The 18,235-nt window shown below is 50.5% G+C and overlaps 1 protein-coding gene across 13 annotated transcripts in view; it reads left to right on the top strand.

Annotated features, from left to right (window-relative positions):
- Positions 1 to 18,235, top strand: part of HAPLN2 (hyaluronan and proteoglycan link protein 2) — a 232,964-nt gene that overhangs the window by 7,668 nt on the left and 207,061 nt on the right. For 6 of the 13 annotated variants that reach the window (XM_039513216.1, XM_039513218.1, XM_039513222.1 and 3 more), the window contains exon 2: positions 16,244 to 16,615. The exons of the other annotated variants lie outside the window; for them this stretch is intronic. The gene's annotated coding sequence lies outside the window, so the exon portion shown is untranslated. The remainder of the gene's footprint in view (positions 1 to 16,243; positions 16,616 to 18,235) is intronic. 13 annotated transcript variants of the gene reach the window in all.

The raw sequence follows: 18,235 nt of genomic DNA, 5'->3' as shown, positions 1-18,235 counted from the left end.
CTCCGAGCTGCGCATGTGGTCCAGACCCGATACAGCTGTAATATGTGCCTACTTTAAAGCCCCTCCAGGTGGCTACAGTTGTGTAAATGAGACTCCATCAATACTTTCGGAAGAGTTTGAGATTAGAGTCAGAGTTTAAGGCCAAAAGGAACCAGCGGATCTGGCTTCCTGTATCTCACAGGCCACTGACCCCCCTCGGCACCGGCACACCAAACCCAGCAACTTGAAGGAGACCACATTACTACAGCCCTCAGGAAACTAGACTATTCTGTGCCACAGGCAGAGAATAGGAGAGGCCAAGATGCACCAGTGCTCAAGGTTGCCCCGCTCCTGTCTCTGCCACTGCGATTCCAGTGGGACCTTGGGCAAATCTCTCGACTTCTCAGCGTGAAGTCCTCTGGAAACTTGTACTGGGAACGCTTCCCTGAATTGTGAATTTACAATAGCTGGGGATCTGAGCCACCCTGCGCACTGCTGAAGGGGTGTGAGGGGGCTTGACTATAAATTAGATTCAAGCCCAGGGTGCAGGGCAGTGGGCCCTCCATGGGAAGCCACCACAAGGAGCACAACCGCTGGGCACGCGACGCTTTGCACTCAAGCATCGTGATGATGATTTTAAAAGCACACCAGAGCTCAGGGAGCTCGCTCCGGTAGCGACTCCTTTCTAGGGTGACCAGACAGTAAGTGTGGGACAGGGGATAGGGGGTAATAGGAGCCTATATAAGAGAGACCCAAAAATCAGGACTGTCCCTATAAAATCGGGACATCTGGTCACTCTAAATGGAATGCATAGCAGGAGTTGAGCTAGCTGCAGGAACACGCAGGGCTCTGGCCATGTCCTCTAAATAGGAGCTAGATTATTCCAACTGCATACATGCAAATGAGACCTGTCTGTAGACAGGAGAGACAAAAGGTCATTAACTTCCCATGTAGAGCCCCCAGCACAGCTCCTAATGTACCATAATTCTAACCCTCTCCCCAGCCTTTGAGTTTTATGTTTAAGATCAATAGACCTCACGGAAGCCTTGATAGGTGCTCAGATAGTTAAGGTTTTCTGTGAGCTAGACAGAGCGATGGATAGAGAGAGTAGGGCATTTATTGGGATCAATGGGTATGTATGGGGATCGATAGGTATGAATGAAACAAACGTTTAATTCATCTTTATTAAACTATTTAATTTAAAAAAAAATACAGATCACAGACCAGCTCTTTGCTCTCACTTTGGGTATGTCTACACCACATTGTAAACGTGAGTCTGCGGGACCCGGGCCTGTGGGTTTGATGTTTCCAAGCACATGCTTGAGTGTCCACACTTCATTGTAAACCTGGGCTTACCATTGCTGTACCCAGGTTTCACAGCCATGCTAACGCGTCTATATTGCACCTCGCAGACCTTCTGACTTGGTTCAGTGGCTCAACCTGCATCCACACTGCAAAATGACAATGCTTGGGTCCAAGTCGAACTGATTTGTGTGTGGACGGAGGTTGTGCATGGGCTTAAACCTGAGTCAGAGCCTGGGCTCACTGTGCAGAGTAGACTTACCTTTTAAGTCCCCTTTAGTCTGCCAAACTGATGTAAAGGACTTTAGTGTAAATGTAAATCAGACCCTATATGTGAAATCAAGCACCTGAGCTTCCCCCAAAAAGCAGCAAGTGGTTAAATGCCAGGATTTTGCTCTGGGCTAGTTGCCAAATCAGTGTTGTGAGCTCTCATGATTCTATCAACATCCATAAAATTGTGTCTAAAGCCCCAGCTCCTGGAGTCAGGTGCTGACACAACAATTTCGGTTTTCCTTTTTTAAAACAAGAAAGTTTCTAGTCCCAGTGGCTGCACAGAAAAGCTTGAAAATGTAACCCACCCTCCTTGCCCAGTGCATCTGTAGAGTTTCAGAAAGCAAAAGAAAAGAACCCAACTTTTATGATTTTTGTGTAAAAAGCCAATCCTGAGTTGGGTCCCAAAAAATCATGATTTTTTTTTTTTGAAGGCTTGGAGTTGGTGATTCTGCAAATCCCATGTCAGGATCAGGATTGAAGATTTTGAATAACTTCCTCAAAGCTTATGAGTATTTGAGGTGTGTGTATGTGTGCATGTCTCCTATGGAGGGGTATGTGTGTCCTTGTTCATGAGTTCCTTGCTGTCGCCTAGTGAATAGTCCGTGGCTAGGATACTGGAATTTTCTTTGCAGTTCTGCGGGTGACCTTGGGCAAGTCAGTTCCCCTCTCTGTGCCTCTGTTTCCCCATCTATAAGATGGGTAGAGCCAGTCAGGAATTTTTTGACAAGAAAATTTGTTTAGGTCAGAAAATGCCAGTTTGTCAAACCCAAACCTGTTTGCGGGAAATGGATCCGTTCAGCCAGCATGTGTGTCCTGCCAGCAGAGGGGTGGTTTGGGCACTCACTGGAGACATGGGACGCTTGGGTTCAAGTCACGGCTCTCTCTGATTTTTGGAACAGGGTCTTGCTCGGCATCTCACAGATCCTAGCGGAGTACCCGAGCTGCTCGGCTCTTGGCTGTTCTGGGTGTTTCTCTCTCTCTCTCTCCCCCCCCCCCCCCCCCACAAAAATATTCAGAATCGCATTTCCGTTCTGCCCTGGCACAAAAACCAAAGTCAAAACCTCAGTGTTCCCCCCACCCCCCTCATAAAACAGAACTTGTTTTCTAGCCAAATGGGGGGTGCCAGTGACTTCATTTGAAGTGTTTTGAGACCTTCCGATGGAAAATGCTAGTGTGTATTTTTTATTACTGGTGATGTGGGTTCGGGGATGGGATCTTTGGCCCTTTGTGGGCCAACCCCTCCTTAAAATCTGCCTTGCCTGAGTGCCGCAAACACATCCTGGGGCCTGGGGGTGGGGAGCCAACGTCTGCTGAGGCCTCATGCCTCCAATCTCACAAAATCCAATGCGTGCCTAGGTCCCCCACTCTGTACAACCTGGCACATGGATACAGCTTTGATGCCATCCTGCATGCGAGCCGCACTGGCTGCGGTTGTCATGGAAACACATGGGTGGGCCGTTAATGTATCTGGAGATGGTGTGCACACACACAAAGCGAAGCAAGGAGGGTCGGAAAGCGCATTCTGCCGTTGCTGTGTTTTTTTTGTTTTTTTTTAATTTGAAAGTGATCAGATGCCCTCTGCCACCAATCTCCGCAAGTCTCCTCCTTGCACGGAAATGCAGCAAATAGGCTCTCTGGGTCAGCTGTGCACTGGCTGATGCTAAAATTGCAGCCTTCCTGAATCATCAAAGCTAAGGTTGGCTGAAGCCTGGCTCCTGGCGGATTGGCTCGGGAAGGAAAGCTAAAGCACAGGGACCAGATCCTCTGATGGCATAAAGGAGGAGAGCCAGCTCTGGATTGGACTTTGTCAATCTGCCTCCAACTACTAGCCTGTTTAACTGGCAGGCTTTTGCCTGAGGTTTCCCATGAGCTGAGGAGATGGGCGAGTGAACTCAGTGGCAATGTTTTTAAACTGGTGCTGATTCGGGGGGCTTAAAGCAGACCCCTCCCAGTCCCACACTGCAGCAGCTAGGTTCAATTTCCAGGGCTGTTGTGGACTCCATGAGACCTTGGACAAGTTATTTATAAATTAGGATCTTTCTCTCCTTCTCCACCCCCCGCCCCAATTTAGATTGTAAGTTTGGTGCTGGATAATCACATCGGTGCTTGAGGCAGATCCTCTTGATTCAGGGACCAGTTCCGATTGCCTCTGCATAACAGGAGCTTCTGCAGATTTCTTATCTCTGAAGCAAACCCAGGAAAGGTACAGTTCCCAATACCACAGTGAGCCATTTGGGACAGGAAGTGTGTCGTATCCTAGGGCTGGAAAGGTGGTCTGGTCCGTGCTGTCCCACCCACTGCATGCTGAGGCAGGAGTAAGTATGCTCGGGCCATCCCATTAAATATCTCTAGACCCTCCGCTGAGCTAGTATGTGTTTATCTAATGAAAGCCTGCTCTCCAGTGGGGTCTCCGATTGCTGCCACATACATCATAATTCTCCTGGACCTTGGTAGAGGGGAAAATAGGCAGCAGGTTTAAAACAAATAAAAGGAAATATTTCTTCACACAACACACAGTCAACCTGTGGAACTCCTTGCCAGAGGATGTTGTGAAGGCCAAGACTAGAGCAGGGTTCAAAAGAGAACTAGATAAGTTCCTGGAGGATAGGTGCATCAATGGCTATTAGCCAGGATGGACAGGGATGGTGTCCCTAGGCTCTGTTTGCCCGAGGCTGGGAATGGGTGACAGGGAATGGATCACTTGATGATCACCTGTTGTGTTCATTCCCTCGGACTTTGGCTTCGGCCCCAGGCAGTGGGGCTCAGGCTTCGGCCCAGGGCCCCACAAGTCTAAGCCAGCCCTTGGCCACCCCATTCAGAGGGGGTCCCGACCCACCATTTGAGAACCGCTGATTAATCCAAAGGAAACCTTTCATTTTGGGGTCAAACGTTTGACCTACAGTAGAGGGCTTTTTTAATTTGGATTCCAAACATTTCAGTTTGACCTGAAATTATTATTATTTTTTTCATTCCATCAGACTTGCCCATGAATCAACCCCCCCTGTCCCACAACTGTTTGCCCAGCTCTAACCAGGACTCCTGGGTTCTCAGCTTGATACCTCAGGCCTGGCTTTTAGAGCCCCGACGCACCCCACGGCTACTGGTTGATTTGAAAATGGGAATTGTGGATGCCTGAACCAGAGCAACCCAGAAATGGAGTCACCCCACATTAGTGACCACTTCTGAAATGCTTTGCCGGTATGGGGGTGCACATGTGCATTGAAGGGCTTCCATTCTCCCTCCCAGGAAGGGAGCCTCGGGTAGTGCAAAGCCACCTTCACCTTCCTTGGGCTCTGGGGCCCTGTAGAGGAAACCAGAGCGGACTCGGGGCCACTCACTTACGCTCCCTACAGGCCCTGGAAACCGGAACTAGCCACAGTCCGGTAGGGCGACCGGTAGGGCGACCGGACAACAAGTGTAAAAAAAAATCGGGACAGGGGGTGGGGGGTAATAGGAGCCTATATAAGAAAAAGCCCCCAAAATCGGGACTATCCCTATAAAATCCGGACATCTGGTCACCCTAGCCTGGAACTGCAGGACCATCCTTTTTGTTCTGCTTAAGGCAGATCGGGCCTATTGGGTCGGGGCACATGCGATCTCACTGCCGTCACTCGGGACCCGACAGACGCTTTGGGCAGATCGACACCCAAACGAGGGCTGATACCTCAGGGGATGAAACAGCGGAGGGTGAATAACGAAGCCAAGGGGGCAGAGCTGTGGGTTATTCACCTACAAGAGGCAGAAAAGTGGATTAAACAGATTAGGCCAAATCACGGGGGAAGCAGGGGGGGAGAAAGGGAAGCAAACACCTCTCCTCGATCTTGAGATCCTTACGCTTTTTGTCTCCGAGAAAGAGGAGGTGAAAGTGACGCAGACGTTTAAATAAGTTTAGCCCCTAGATGAGCGGGTGGGTTGGGGAAGGGGCCAGAGACTGGCAGGCAAGTCTCTCCCCCTGGATTGAGAGTTTATTCACGCACTAATCAAAGTGACATGATGGTGGGTTACAGACCAAAGCCATTCACTCCGGGAGCCGAGGAGGGCAGGAGGTCACCCAGGTTCACAAGAATTGAGGCCTTTGTTATGGAAATTGGTGGAGACCAGACTGAGCAGTAGAGGCTGGGTCCGCAATCCCCCACCCCCTAATAATAATAAATAATAAGTAGCTGGTTGAAACTGGCAAGTGTTTTCTGTGAAACTTGAAAAGTTGGGTTTTTTAAAGTTATTATTTTGTTGTATCCATACAGCATCTAGCACCATGGGACCCTGGTCCGTACTTCAGGCTCCTAGGTGCTATGGTGGCGATTTTTCATAGAACCGATCAGTGTCTCAATGAACTGAAATAAAATGTAAGAGAAATCAGTTTGGTTTTGGTCACCCTGCTTCCCCCACCCCGCTTTGCTCTCAACACTTTCTACTGGAAACATGGGAAATAAGGGGGGTGAGGGAGAGAAACGAGAGCAACGCCACAAACTGTTTGTCAAAAAGCTATGAAAGTTATCAACCGACTTGGTGATCTTGTTTTTGTCAAGTGGTTTTGATTATTGATTGAATAATAATAATAGGAAAACTCCCCTTCCGTCAAACCAAATTACTAGTACGGCAAGTAAAATTAATGCAAAGTACTAGTTTTTTACACTCACACGAGCGCGCGCGCACACACACACACACGGTGTGGTTGTGATGTGCTTGGATATGCTAATGAGGCATGTGGTTGAAGATATACATGGATACTGTGGATGGAGGAACAGACCGATAGGTGGATACCATGAATAGATAAGCACAGTCATAGGTGCTAGAACTGGGGGTGCACCCACACCCCCTGGCTTGAAATGCTTTCCATTATATACAGAGATAAGTTTGGTTCAATGGCTCTCAGCACCCCCATTGTACAAATTGTTCCAGCCCCCCCTGGACACTGTGTCAGAGGTTTACTGCTTCTAAAGTGTCCCCTTGTGACCAAGAGTGGTTCTGCAGCAGCCCTGACTCAGTTTCCCTCAGATTCCTGTAAATAATCCACAAAGACTTTCTCGTGGCTAATAACACCCTAGCTGTGGGGCTGGTTTAATAACAGACAGTTGAAAACACTCAAGTCCCAAAATTAAAGTCCATCACCACAACCCAAACGGTCATACCCTGCTCTGAGGTCTTCTGCCATTCTTGGGGATTTCCATCCAGCAGCTACTCCCAGGGCTTCCTACCTGGAGTTCATCCTTCCTTCCTTCCCACCCCGGAAGAGGATCCAAAACTCTCTGGCTCAGAGGCCAGCAGATCGTCCCCTCTCCTACTCTTCTTACATCTCAGGGTCTCCTGGAGGAGCCTTGCCTTCATTTGCAATCTTCTCCAGGCCTTTGAAACTTGTCTTCTGCCTCCCCCTTATTTATCCCAGAGGTCTGGTCGAACCACGTGACCCAACTTTCATTTCCCCCTACTGAGGAGGCGAGTTAACAAGTGATTCTGAGACCCCCTTCCCTTTAAAGGGCCACCCACCCTATGACACGGGATGCGTGGACACTGGCTAGATGAAGGCGCGGCTGGATGGCTGCTGTGGATGGAGGGATACCATGGATGAATGGATACTGTGGATGGCTATTATCAATGGATAGTTGGGTACCATGGATGGCCGTTGTGGAAGATACGGTGCAGGAGTGTAACATGTTGGCGCACCTCTGTAAGAGCTAGGAGGCCTGGGGCTAGTCAACCCCGCCTGTGCTGTAATTAACTGTGTCCCAGCCTGGGTGGGTGGGACCAGTGGGGTGTGCTGTTAGTGTGGCCACCACCTGAGCCTCCTAATAAAAAGGCTGAAGAGAACACAGGCAGGGACTGACGGTGGAGGAGAGGGGCTGGGCTGGGTTGTGTTGTGGTGGGAGAGCTGTGTTACTGGGCACCTGGGGAGAAGCCTTGGGACCTGCTACTCTGCAAACGAAGGGTGTGATGCTGTCGAGCTCTGTTGGACTTGGAAGGACTTTGCAGCCAGCCCCAGGGGGAGCTGGGCAAAGAGACTCTCGAGAGCCTGACCCGTTACAGCTGGATCCTTCTCGCTGCAGAAGGGGATGCACTTGAAGTCGCTCAAAAGAAAACCACTGCCAACCAGATCCGCTAACTAAAGGGGCTGCTTGAGTGGGAAGAAACCTTGCAATGCTGCATCCCGACCAGAGCGGGGCGTGCTGGTGGTGAGTCTCCCCGTGCCACCTAGGACCGGACAGGGCTAGGCCGAACTTGCCTGTGTTCTGATCCATCCAACCAGTGTGCACGGCCCCTCCCAGATACGTGCCTGAGATTGTGCACTCACACCCACGCTCGGCTCCTGCCCTCTGCAGCAGGTCATGACCTCTTTGTTCTGTCCTTGTACAGCACCTAGCACTGCGGGGTCCTGGGCCAGGACTGAGCTTCCTAGGGGCTACTTGCAATAGGGATGGTTATTATTAACCCTACCCGTCCCAGGTGGCTAAATGCAAGGGGGGGAAGAGGGATGCCAGGCTGGATGGGAGCTGAACCCAGATATGAAAGAAGTTGAGAGCAAGAGAGCTAGGGTTTTGCCATGGCTTGTGACCCTGCAGAGGAACTGCTGGGGTGGAGGACTGCCTAGACACATCTCCAGCATTGCAAGTCTTGTAGGATTGTCTGCAGCAGCAGTAGAACCAAGCAGGGGCCTTCCCTTCCATCCCTGGGTCTCCAACCCTTTGCACAAGCCTGTCTGGCTCCCAGGGTCCTAGGGCAACGATAAATCTGCCTCCTGGTCTTCTGCATTGAAATGAGGCCCCAGTTCAGCCTCTCCAACCCTGTCTTCCAGGGAAGCAGCTGAAATCAAATCACGTAGAGAGCTGGGGGAGGGAGAAAAGGGACTCTGGAATAACAACAAAGCTTCCCGCTCAGTCTCCCTCTTTCGTTTTTCATTCCCTCCTTCATCGCCGAAGGAGGACTTCGCTCCCACAATCACATTCACCTCACATGATTCTGTGCAGCAGGAGATTATCCTGGCAAAGAAGGATCTTAAAACTTTCCTGAATGAGGGGGGGAGAGGGTGGCTGGTGAATGAAGGGGTCATACTTGAGCTGAGAAACTGGCCTTTGTTGATGGAGTTCCCAGCCATCAAGAAATGGCCAGCAATATTTCTCCCCCTGCCTAGAGATAAGTGAAGGATTTTTTTTTCTCCCCGTCTGGAGTGGTATTAGCTAAGAGGGATTTTTTTTCTTTCACCCGTTAATTGAAATGAAATAATAAACATTCCAACGTTTTCATAGACTTTCCCCTGAGAAATAGTTTTTCCTTCCAGCTAGAAAGGTGGGTTTTGATCTTCCGGGGAGGGGGGAGGGATCCAGTTGAGACCAAGTTTGAAATTCGTCACTGACAGAAGCAAGAAAAAGAGAGAGGCTTGTCTGTCCTGCACTGAACTAGAACCAAGGAGCTCTGGATTCAATTCCCTACCTCCGCTAAAGGCGGGGGGTGAGCCGTTTCATCAACAAGGCAGCAGGTCTAGTTGTGGAGAAGAGATTAGAGCTGGGTGGGAAGTAGCTTTCCCGTCCTGGGAAAACTTTTGAGATTTTTTTTTTTTAACTGTTTCCCATCCCAAATTGAGGTGGAAATCTTGAAAATGTTCACAAAATGGAAATCGTAAGGGGGAATGGCAATCCATTCAGGTGAATTGAAAGGTTTCATTGCAAGAATTTCAAACTATTTCTGCTTCGATTTTCAGCTTCTTTGTTTAAAAACTTTTTTTATTGTGGTTTAATTTAAATATCAAAGTGAAACATTGCTGTGAACCAAAAAAATGGAACTTTTTTCGTTTAGAAAATGTCAAAAGGCTCCTTTTGACAATATTGAAACTCCTTTTCCATTTTTTTTTCTAACCAGGGAAACTCTGCATAACTGATCCTTTCTCGCCCAAAGTTTCAGTTCTGACAAATGGGTACTTTTCTCACTTAACTGAAAAATTCCCAACCATCTCCAGAAGAGGTCTTGAAATGTGCTACATGCTAACATTCTGCGGTTCTAGAAATAGCAGCTCGGCCTCTGCTTGCATACCAGAGCCCCCTGGTATCACATTAATCAAAGCCCTTCTGGAAACCTGGCCCTCTTTCTCCAGTTCCATCATACTACATGGGCTTGGGCAAGTCACTTAATTTCTCTGGGCCTCAGTTTCCCCATACACAAAATGGGGATGATACCATTTCTCTTGCCTATTTAGACTGTAAGGTCTTTGGGACTGGGGCTGTCTCTCATTGTGTCTGTATGCCTACCAAAAAGAGGTCATGATCTCAATTGGAGCCTTGAGGTGCAAACATACTTGATTTTTATCCAGAGATCTCAAAAGCACCTTGCACAGGAGGGTAAATATCATTATCCCCTTTTTGCAAGTGTGGAGAAATGGAGCAAACGGGGGAGCAATTTGTTAAGGATGTGCCACAGGTTGATGGTAGAGCTGGGAACAGAACACCGACCTCAGCACTTTCTGAAAATCAGTCCCCTTTAAGGAGACTCAAGTTGGATATCGAGAATCACTGGTTACTGTGGAAAATGTTGGCCCACAGTTTAGCAAGATTCAACAACAGATTAGACTAGACCTGGGGGGAATTTTCATCCAAAATATTTCCTTGATTGAAAAATGGCCTTTGAACCAAAACGACCAGTTCTGTTCTGTTTGATTTCAGTTTTTCACTGAAAGAACAATGTTTTTCATGCCACTCCACCTCTGTTTTCAGTGGATAAAAAGTGAGATAAAGGGGAAAAATAAATAGAACAAAAATGGATTCTCCCCTTCTATCCCCCCTTGCAGTTTTCACTTAGTCAAAACCCGCACAAATTCTTGGAAATCTTCAAACAAAATAGTTGGGTTTTTTTTAAATTTTGTTTCCTTCAAAAATGTTCACTGAACATATCAAGCACTTTTCAGTCAGCTGCAGATTAGACTGTGACATGAATAATAAAGAACAAACCTCCATTATTTTTGATAATTTTGTATGAGGGCTTTACTTAGGGTTCGTTGTGAATTTTCCTGTGAAACTTTTGAGACAAAAAATGGTGTTGTTTTTTGGTCAAAATGGAAACTTCTGTGGGAAACGTCTGTTTTCAATGCTGCATGCAGTGTAGTTGTAGCCATGTTAGTCCCAGAATATTAGAGAGACAAGGTGGGTGAGGTGATATCTTGTATTGGACCCACTTCTGTTGGGGTGAGAGACAAGATTTCAAGCCACGCAGAGCTCTTCTTGGCTTGAAAGCTTGTCTCGCTCACTCACCAAGAGAAGTGGGCCCAGTAAAAGATATTCCTCATCCATCTTGTCTTGTTTTTCAAGGAAACTTTTCAGGTTTTTCACTGAAGGGGGGAAAAAATAAAATAAAAGCCCCAACATTTTTGCAAGGCAACAAAAACAAAAATGGAAGTGTTTTTTTTTTAAACCACTCAAAAGAAGAAAAAAAATCATCTAAAAATTGGTTTTCAGCCTAAATTCTTCAGGTTTGGGGTCTTCATTGAAAATCCAAAAATGCTCACCTTCCGCAAGGCCTTTCCTGTGTGGAAATCAACACCAGTGCTGGTCTGCGGAAATGTGTCCGGAAAACAAGGAGCTGTGTGCTGAGTGGCTCAACCTCCAAGCCACGCAGTGAATACATTTCTCTATTAAGACCTCTGCTGGCTATTCTGATAGAGAGATGTCCAGTGGCAGGGCGTGAAATCCGACTGACTAGATGTCTTCCAGCTGAAACAGCCCTCTGTGTCTGGGAAATAACTTAATTACCTCCCTGCTTCCTCAGCATTTCCTCCTTTGTTAACATGGGGTGGATGGCAAAGTCACACACAGGTGAGGTTTGACAAGGAAGGGTTTCTTTGAGCCAGATCCCCATTTTTACTAGGGTCCCTCTGCACCACTGTGGCAGTGTAGAGGGGTCTTAAAGTGAGCATAAATTAGTCACAAAGCAGCCAACCCGACATGCTCCAAAATCCTGAGATTGTTTCAAAAAACCCTCATGATTTTTAAGCTAAACACTACAATTTGGATCCTTTTTTCATTTGTTTTTTGAGCCTTTTAGGGTCACACTCAGGTCCCATTTTCAAGCTTTTCTCCGCAAGGGCAAAAAAATTACTTATTTATTTTTTTAAATGAAAACTGAGAGAATCACCGGATCCCGTGAATCCAGGAGCTAGAGCCTTCAATAGCAGCAGGTACTGTGCGACGTGCCTAAGTCAGCAACATTGCTCAGTTGAAGATGTGTTGGTGTAGATGAGAATTGGGCTCCATGTCCCTCTAGCACAGGGGTAGGCAACCTATGGCACGGGTGCCGAAGGCGGCACAGGAGCTGATTTTCAGTGGCACTCACAGTGCCTGGGTCCTGGCCACTGGTCCAGGGGGCTCTGCATTTTAATTAATTTTTAAATGAAGCTTCTTAAACATTTTGAAACCCTTATTTACTTTACATACAACAATAGTTTAGTTATATATTATAGACTTGTAGAAAGAGACCTAAGAACATTAAAATGTATGACTGGCACGTGAAACCTTAAATCCGAGTGAATGAATGAAGACTCGGCACCCCACTTCTGAAAGGTTGCCGACCCCTGCTCTAGCACAACGAGGCCCCGATTTTAACAACAATAATAACCCTATAGTGCTTTTCATCCATGCTTCATATAGGAGGTTGGTACCAGGATCCCCATTTTACAGATGGGGAAACTGAGGCAGAGAGAGGTGGTCACTTGCCCAAGGTAATCCAGCAGGCCAATGGCAGAACTGGGAAATAAAACCTAGGTCTCCTGAGTTCTAGACTAATGCTCTGTCCACTAGGCTGCACTTCCTCCCTTTAGGGCTATTCTAATGCAAGTAGTAGTAATAGGTTATGGTGCTGCAAGTGGAGGGTACCAGTGAGTAATGGGCTGAAAAGAAACCAACAGAAAATGTCCTAACTCCCTAAGGGGAGCGATGGAAACCCCCTGAGTTCAGATATTTCAAACCAGAGTGGCAGCTGATCTACTGTGGGGGGCAGTCGTGTCTTGGCTGGAACTCTGAGGGGTAGTGGCAGTTTTACTGTCCTATGAAGTGTGAGCAGGTGAGCTCAAGCGAAGGGAAGCATGAGTCATCCCACTGTTCGCTGGATCCCTGCGGGGTGTCTTTAGCAATTCTTCCCCCCTTCCTCTTGTTCGGTCCAGCCCTGTGGTTAGTTTTAGGCCTTCCATTCATTTTGAACCATCCAAGCACACTGATTTTTGTGGCTTCACGCAGGTGAGTGCAAGAATTCATCCCTGAACCACACGTGTCTTACTAGGTTCATCAGACGGGCTCTGCTCCACCAGTATGCAATCCAAGATGCCATCAGTTGCAGTAGGGTATAGTGGTCAGAAGGAGATTGGGAATAGAACCCAGGACTCCTGCTGATTCCCAGCTCCGGAAGGGGAGGAGAGTCTAGTGGTTTAAAACTGGAGGTGCGGGGCTGGGAGTCGGACTCTTGGGTTTATTCCCAGTGTTGGAGGGAGTGCAGTCTAATGGATTGAGCAGGAGGCTGGGAGCCAGGACTCCTGGATTCTGCTGCTAGCTCAAGGAGTCTAGTAGTTAGAATGGGGGGGCTGGCAGGTGGGACTTGAGTTGTTCTCCAAACTGACACTGTCTCAAGCTGTGGGCCGTGTGTATCAATCACCCTCCTTCTGCCTCAGTTTCTCCATCTCCAAAACTAGGGTTAATAATGCGCCTCCCCCAGCTTTGGGAAAGTGCTTTGGATACCGTTGCGCAAACGGTGCCCTCTAACTTCTAGTGTTTGTGCCGCCTTTAAAATTCGAGACCATTGTCAGCTACGTCTCAAGCAACACCACAGCACGTTGCTCCCAATTTAAGTGTGGAGCATCTCTCGGCAAGTGTCAAACTGTTAGCGACCTCATGAGCGGAGCAGAATGTTCCAAATCCATTTTTTTAAAAAAATCTGTGTCAAGAAGCTGAGTTTTGTGGGGGTTTTTTTGCTGCTTGCATGGCCGTTTAAGGGCTTGTCTACATGGCGCTGCTCTCCAGAGCGTTCTAATGTGTTTGCGCGCCGACTGCCCTGTGTAGATGCTGCCGGCATGCTCTGTTGTGGGTTAAGTTAGTCCGACATAAGCACAAACTAGATCACTGCGCGGCACCATGTAGGCAAACCCTAAAATAGACACCACGAACGGACATGCAGGAGCCCGTCTGTGTCTCTGAACAATCGGCTGTACTCTGCCTCTAGCTCTCCGGTCTAAATCAAACCTGCGCCCATGGCTTTGGTGCCCGGTACCAGACTTAATGGCGTCTGTGCTTGTTAAGGACCACGCCAGTGGAAAGACTCCATTGATTTCACTGGGTTCTGGAGTGGGCGGTAGGTTCTGTACAGATGCAGCAGTCCAGGGGGAAACGCCCGCCTTGATTTCTGCCCCCAGCCCAAAATCAGTTGTCGTTTTTTTCATGTGGATCCCTGGAAGATCTGCTCATCCACTGGGCCAGATTCCCGATTGCTATTCATCTGCCTAGCCCCCCTGCAATCCAACAGAGCTGTGTGTGTGTTTACACCTGCTGAAAATCCAACCTGGTCTGACGAAAAGGACACCTGCAAAATCAGAGTGGGGGTGACCCCTCTCTGCTTGTCGGGGATCTGGCTCAGCAAGGGCGGGCGGCTCAAAATGGCGGCTTGGCACAAGCCATCTTGGCCGCTGGCGCCTGGAAAGAAAGGCGAGCACCGGTGCTGTCCTTTTGCTGCTCGCATATGGGCGGTGAGGGGCTACACAGAGGGTGGTGTGGGGGAGACGCGGGGTGAACACTTTCTCATCATTCTTGCGAAGCCAGAGCGCGGGGGGCTCTGACTAGCAGCTTTATCCGACGCTTTTCTCCTCCCCTTGCACCCGCCCCAGCTCCCTCCTTCTGCCGGTTGCTCTATAGGAGGCTTTGGTACTTCCTGGGTGGTGGCTGGAAAATATGAAGACCGACGCGAGAGAGGGGGTGGGGGAAATGCGTGACCAGTCATTCCCGGGGATGGGGCATGCTGAGTGGAGGGGTGTGTGTGTGTGGGGGGGGGGAAGGGATTGGAATTGCCAGGGCAAAATTATCCATAAAACGACTCTCTTTCAGCCAGAGAGAGCCAGTGGGAGAGACAAAAGGGGAGGTGGGTTTTTCCACCCGGGGGGAATACAATGTGATGAATTCATCGCCAGGGCTGGCGACGCCATTAATATACTTTCAGCTAAACAGTGTTTCTATGGCAGCCGGGGGAACCAGGCGAGCCCTGCACGATGCGTTTTGTGCACAGCTTTGCCATGGCATTTGTGTCGAGGGGCATCAGTGCCAGACGGGGGATGGTGCAGACCCACTACTTGAGACCAGGGAGGGGGCTGGAGCTGGGGAGGGGGGCAGAGGAATGGGACCAAAAAAACCAAACCCATACAAAGTTAACGGGCTTTTTCTTTTTTTTTTAAATGCTGTAAAACAAAAGGTGGGGGGTGGAGTTAGCCCCAGCGCGAGATTGGCCTAGTCCGTGCACAGGGAGCTGTGCCTGGGACGCCAATGTCTCGGTGAAATGCGCTGGGCAAGCAGAGCTTTCATGAGTGGACGCATCCAGGTAGCCACACAAAGGAGCGAGGGGAGGGGCTTGTTGAGCCCCCCCCCCCCCAAACAAGGGGCTCTCAGGACTCCTGGGTTCTGTTTCCAGCTCACCCTCAGTCTCTCCCCTCAGATCCCCTTCCCATGTGCTGAGGGGCCTGCGAAAATTCTCCCGAGGAAGAGAGAGTGAGATTTGCGGGAAGGGGAGCTGATTTCCCAGCGTGCTGCACCGTGTCTGGCTGTTGACACGGGTGGAAAGGGAGCGTGAAATGCTATTGCAGGGGAAGGGCAAGGCCTGATCCTCCCCTGCCTTGGGCAGCTCCAAGGGGCCTCAAAGTGGGTGAAAATTGCAGCTCCCTTAACAATGTTTGTTACCTTACCCTAGCTTGGTGCAAATGAGAAGAAAGAGTTGCCACTCTGATCTAGTGAGGTTGCATGCCCATGCTGCACTAGGGTAAGTGATTACACAAGTGACAGGCCAGCAGAGAACCAGACTCCTAGGTGCAGTTTACAGCATTTTGAAATCCTTGGGGTCTGATTCTCATGTGTAATTTATGCTCACTTTTGGGGAGTGTTGGCACTACACACTAAGTCCGGGCTCTGACTCAGGCTTAAGCCCAAGCCCCTCTTCCATCCACACACAAATCAGGCTGACTTCAGCCTATGGACTTAGGCTAATGGACCCAGCTGGGGAGGTCAAGTCCTGCTCTGACTCCGGGCCAAGCCCCATCACTTTGCAGTGTGGAAGGAGCTCAAGACGCAGACCCGAGCCAGAAGCTCAGCTTAGTGCAGTGCAGATGCGTTAGCATGGTTGGAAGACCTGGGTCCCGCAATTGTAAACTCAGGTTTACCATGCAGTGTGGACACTCAGGCCCGGGCTTGGAAACACCGAGTCCACAAGCGCCGGTCCCGCCGACAGGGGTTTGCAGTGCACTGTAGACGGAGGAGGCCTCAGAGCTGCATAAAGGTTGAGTGTAAATAAGGAGCCAGGCCGAGGGAGCTGTCCTGTGCTGGCTTTGCCATGGCATAGCTATACTAGTGCTGAAATCTGTCTGGGGACGGGACTTCTGCGGCATCTTACCCATTTTATTTTAAAGATGAATTTATCCTGTCAGCCCCCCTGTGAGGCGGGAGAATGGCTGTTTATCCCCATTTTACAGATGGCAAGCCAAGGCACAAAGACCCAAAGAATCTGTGGTGGAGCAGGAATTGAACCGCGGTCGCCTGAGCCAAAGGGAAACACTAGACCACCCGTCCAGTCAGACACATTCGGTGCATCCCACTGCGCGTGAGCCCTGAGAGACCATCCAGTCTCACCGGCTCCAGAGGATCCCTGTGCACCCCCTTCCAGAACCGCTTCTCTACCTGCAAAGTGACCCCTCGGCCCCCGCCAAAGGGCCAACACAGACCTCTCCCCTCACCCAAGTGAGCCCCAGCAGTGTGTCTCCTATGGCGGAGTTGGGCATAGAGAATTCGCTCCAGCGTGGATAGAAGCAACTTTGATCCACTGGGCAGACGGATCCAGGCAAACAGTGAGTTGAGGCTGCTAGCCAAAGGAAAACCTTGCCCAGGAAATGAAAGGGGCCGAGGCTCAGGTTCACCCAGCGGTAGCCGAGGCTCCCAGAGCAGCTAGACTGCCCTGGTTCTGCAGCATGGGGGGTGGGGAGGGAGACTTCCGGCTTCCCCCCATGTTGGGGACTCTGTCGAGCTTTGGCAGAGGCCTGTGCAGACGGGAGTGGTGCTAGGGAGGGGGTGGGAGGCCCTAGCTTTCTAGTGGCGACAAAGCCATGGGGAGGGCTGTGCTCATCCAGAAGCCAGAGCAGGGCCAGCGGAAGAGGGCTCTGCAGCGTCGCTCTGAATTGTGTGAGACTCTCTCTCCTTATTCCCTGCAAGGGTCTATTGCCCTACATGGCCCAAATCCTGCTCCCCATTACGCCGATGTAAATTGGGTCTAACCCCATTCACTTCAATGGAACCATTCATTTCAATGGGGTTGCACCCAGTGATGAGCTGCCAAAATATTAACAACCAGTTCCCTCCTCCTCACCCCATGAGGGGGTCTTGCCCCCCCCCGGGACTCCTGCCCCATCCAACCACTCATGGTCCTTGACAGCCCCCGCTCAGGATCCCTGCCCCATCCACACTCCTACCCTGTCCCCTGACTGCCCCCTGCCGCCCCATCCAACCCCTGCTCATTCCTGACTGCCCCCCTGGGACCCTTGCCTCCCCCTGTTCCCTTCCCCCTGATTGCCCCAACACTAATCCACCCCCTAACTCCCCTGCCATCTATCCAACACCCCCTCCATGCTTCCTGCCCCCTTACTGCGCTGCCTGGAGATGAGGCCCGGGCTGAGCCACTCGGACGAGGTTGGGACAGAAGCTCGGCCGGGACCGGAGTCAGGGCGCCCAGCTGGCCAGGCCTGGGCCCAAGAGCCGTGCTGCCCGGCCGGGGCCGGGCCCGGGCCTGGGCCCAGGAGCAGCGCTGCCCGGCCGGGGCCGGGGCCGGGGCCGGGGCCGGGCCTGGGCCCAGGAGCCGCGCTGCCCGGAGCCATGAGGCCAGGCCCAGGGGCTGGGCCAGAGCCATGCCGTCCGGGGATGGGGTCGGGGGCCAAGCCGGAGCCGTTCGGTCCCTGGAGCGCTCCTCGCACGCCCGCTCACCTTCCCCAGCAAACCTGCGGGAAGCCGCTACTTTCTTCTCAGCTATCACAGGTTTCCCACACTAACAACTGATGAGCGGGAAGCCGGGGACGGGGAGGAGAAGCCTCAGCAGCATTCAGGAGAGGAGGCAGAGGCGGAATGAGGAGAGACAGGGCCAGGGGAAGGGCAGGGAGCTGCTGGGGCATTAGTTAAAATTAAAAGCCCTTTTGGAAACAGTAGTCCCTCGTGGGACAACTGGTTCTAAAAGGGCTTCTAAATTTAACAACCGGTTCCCAAGAACTGGTGGGAACTGGCTCCACCTCACCACTGTCTATGCGTAGGGCACTTGCAGCTAGAGTTAGGGTTCCGACGGGTTGGGCACTTGGAGCTAGGGTTAGGGTTCCGACGGGTTGGGCACTTGGAGCTAGGGTTAGGGTTCCTACGGGTAGGCCACATGGAACTAGGCTTAGGGTTCCTGCGCGTAGGCCAGTTGGAGCTAGGGTTAGGGTTCCCAA

This window comes from Mauremys reevesii, linkage group 24 (genome assembly GCF_016161935.1).
Source record: "Mauremys reevesii isolate NIE-2019 linkage group 24, ASM1616193v1, whole genome shotgun sequence".
NCBI classification, from domain to species: Eukaryota; Metazoa; Chordata; order Testudines; family Geoemydidae; genus Mauremys; species Mauremys reevesii.
The sequence above is the reverse complement of the archived record's forward strand: the minus strand, read 5'-3'. Positions and strand labels throughout refer to the sequence as shown.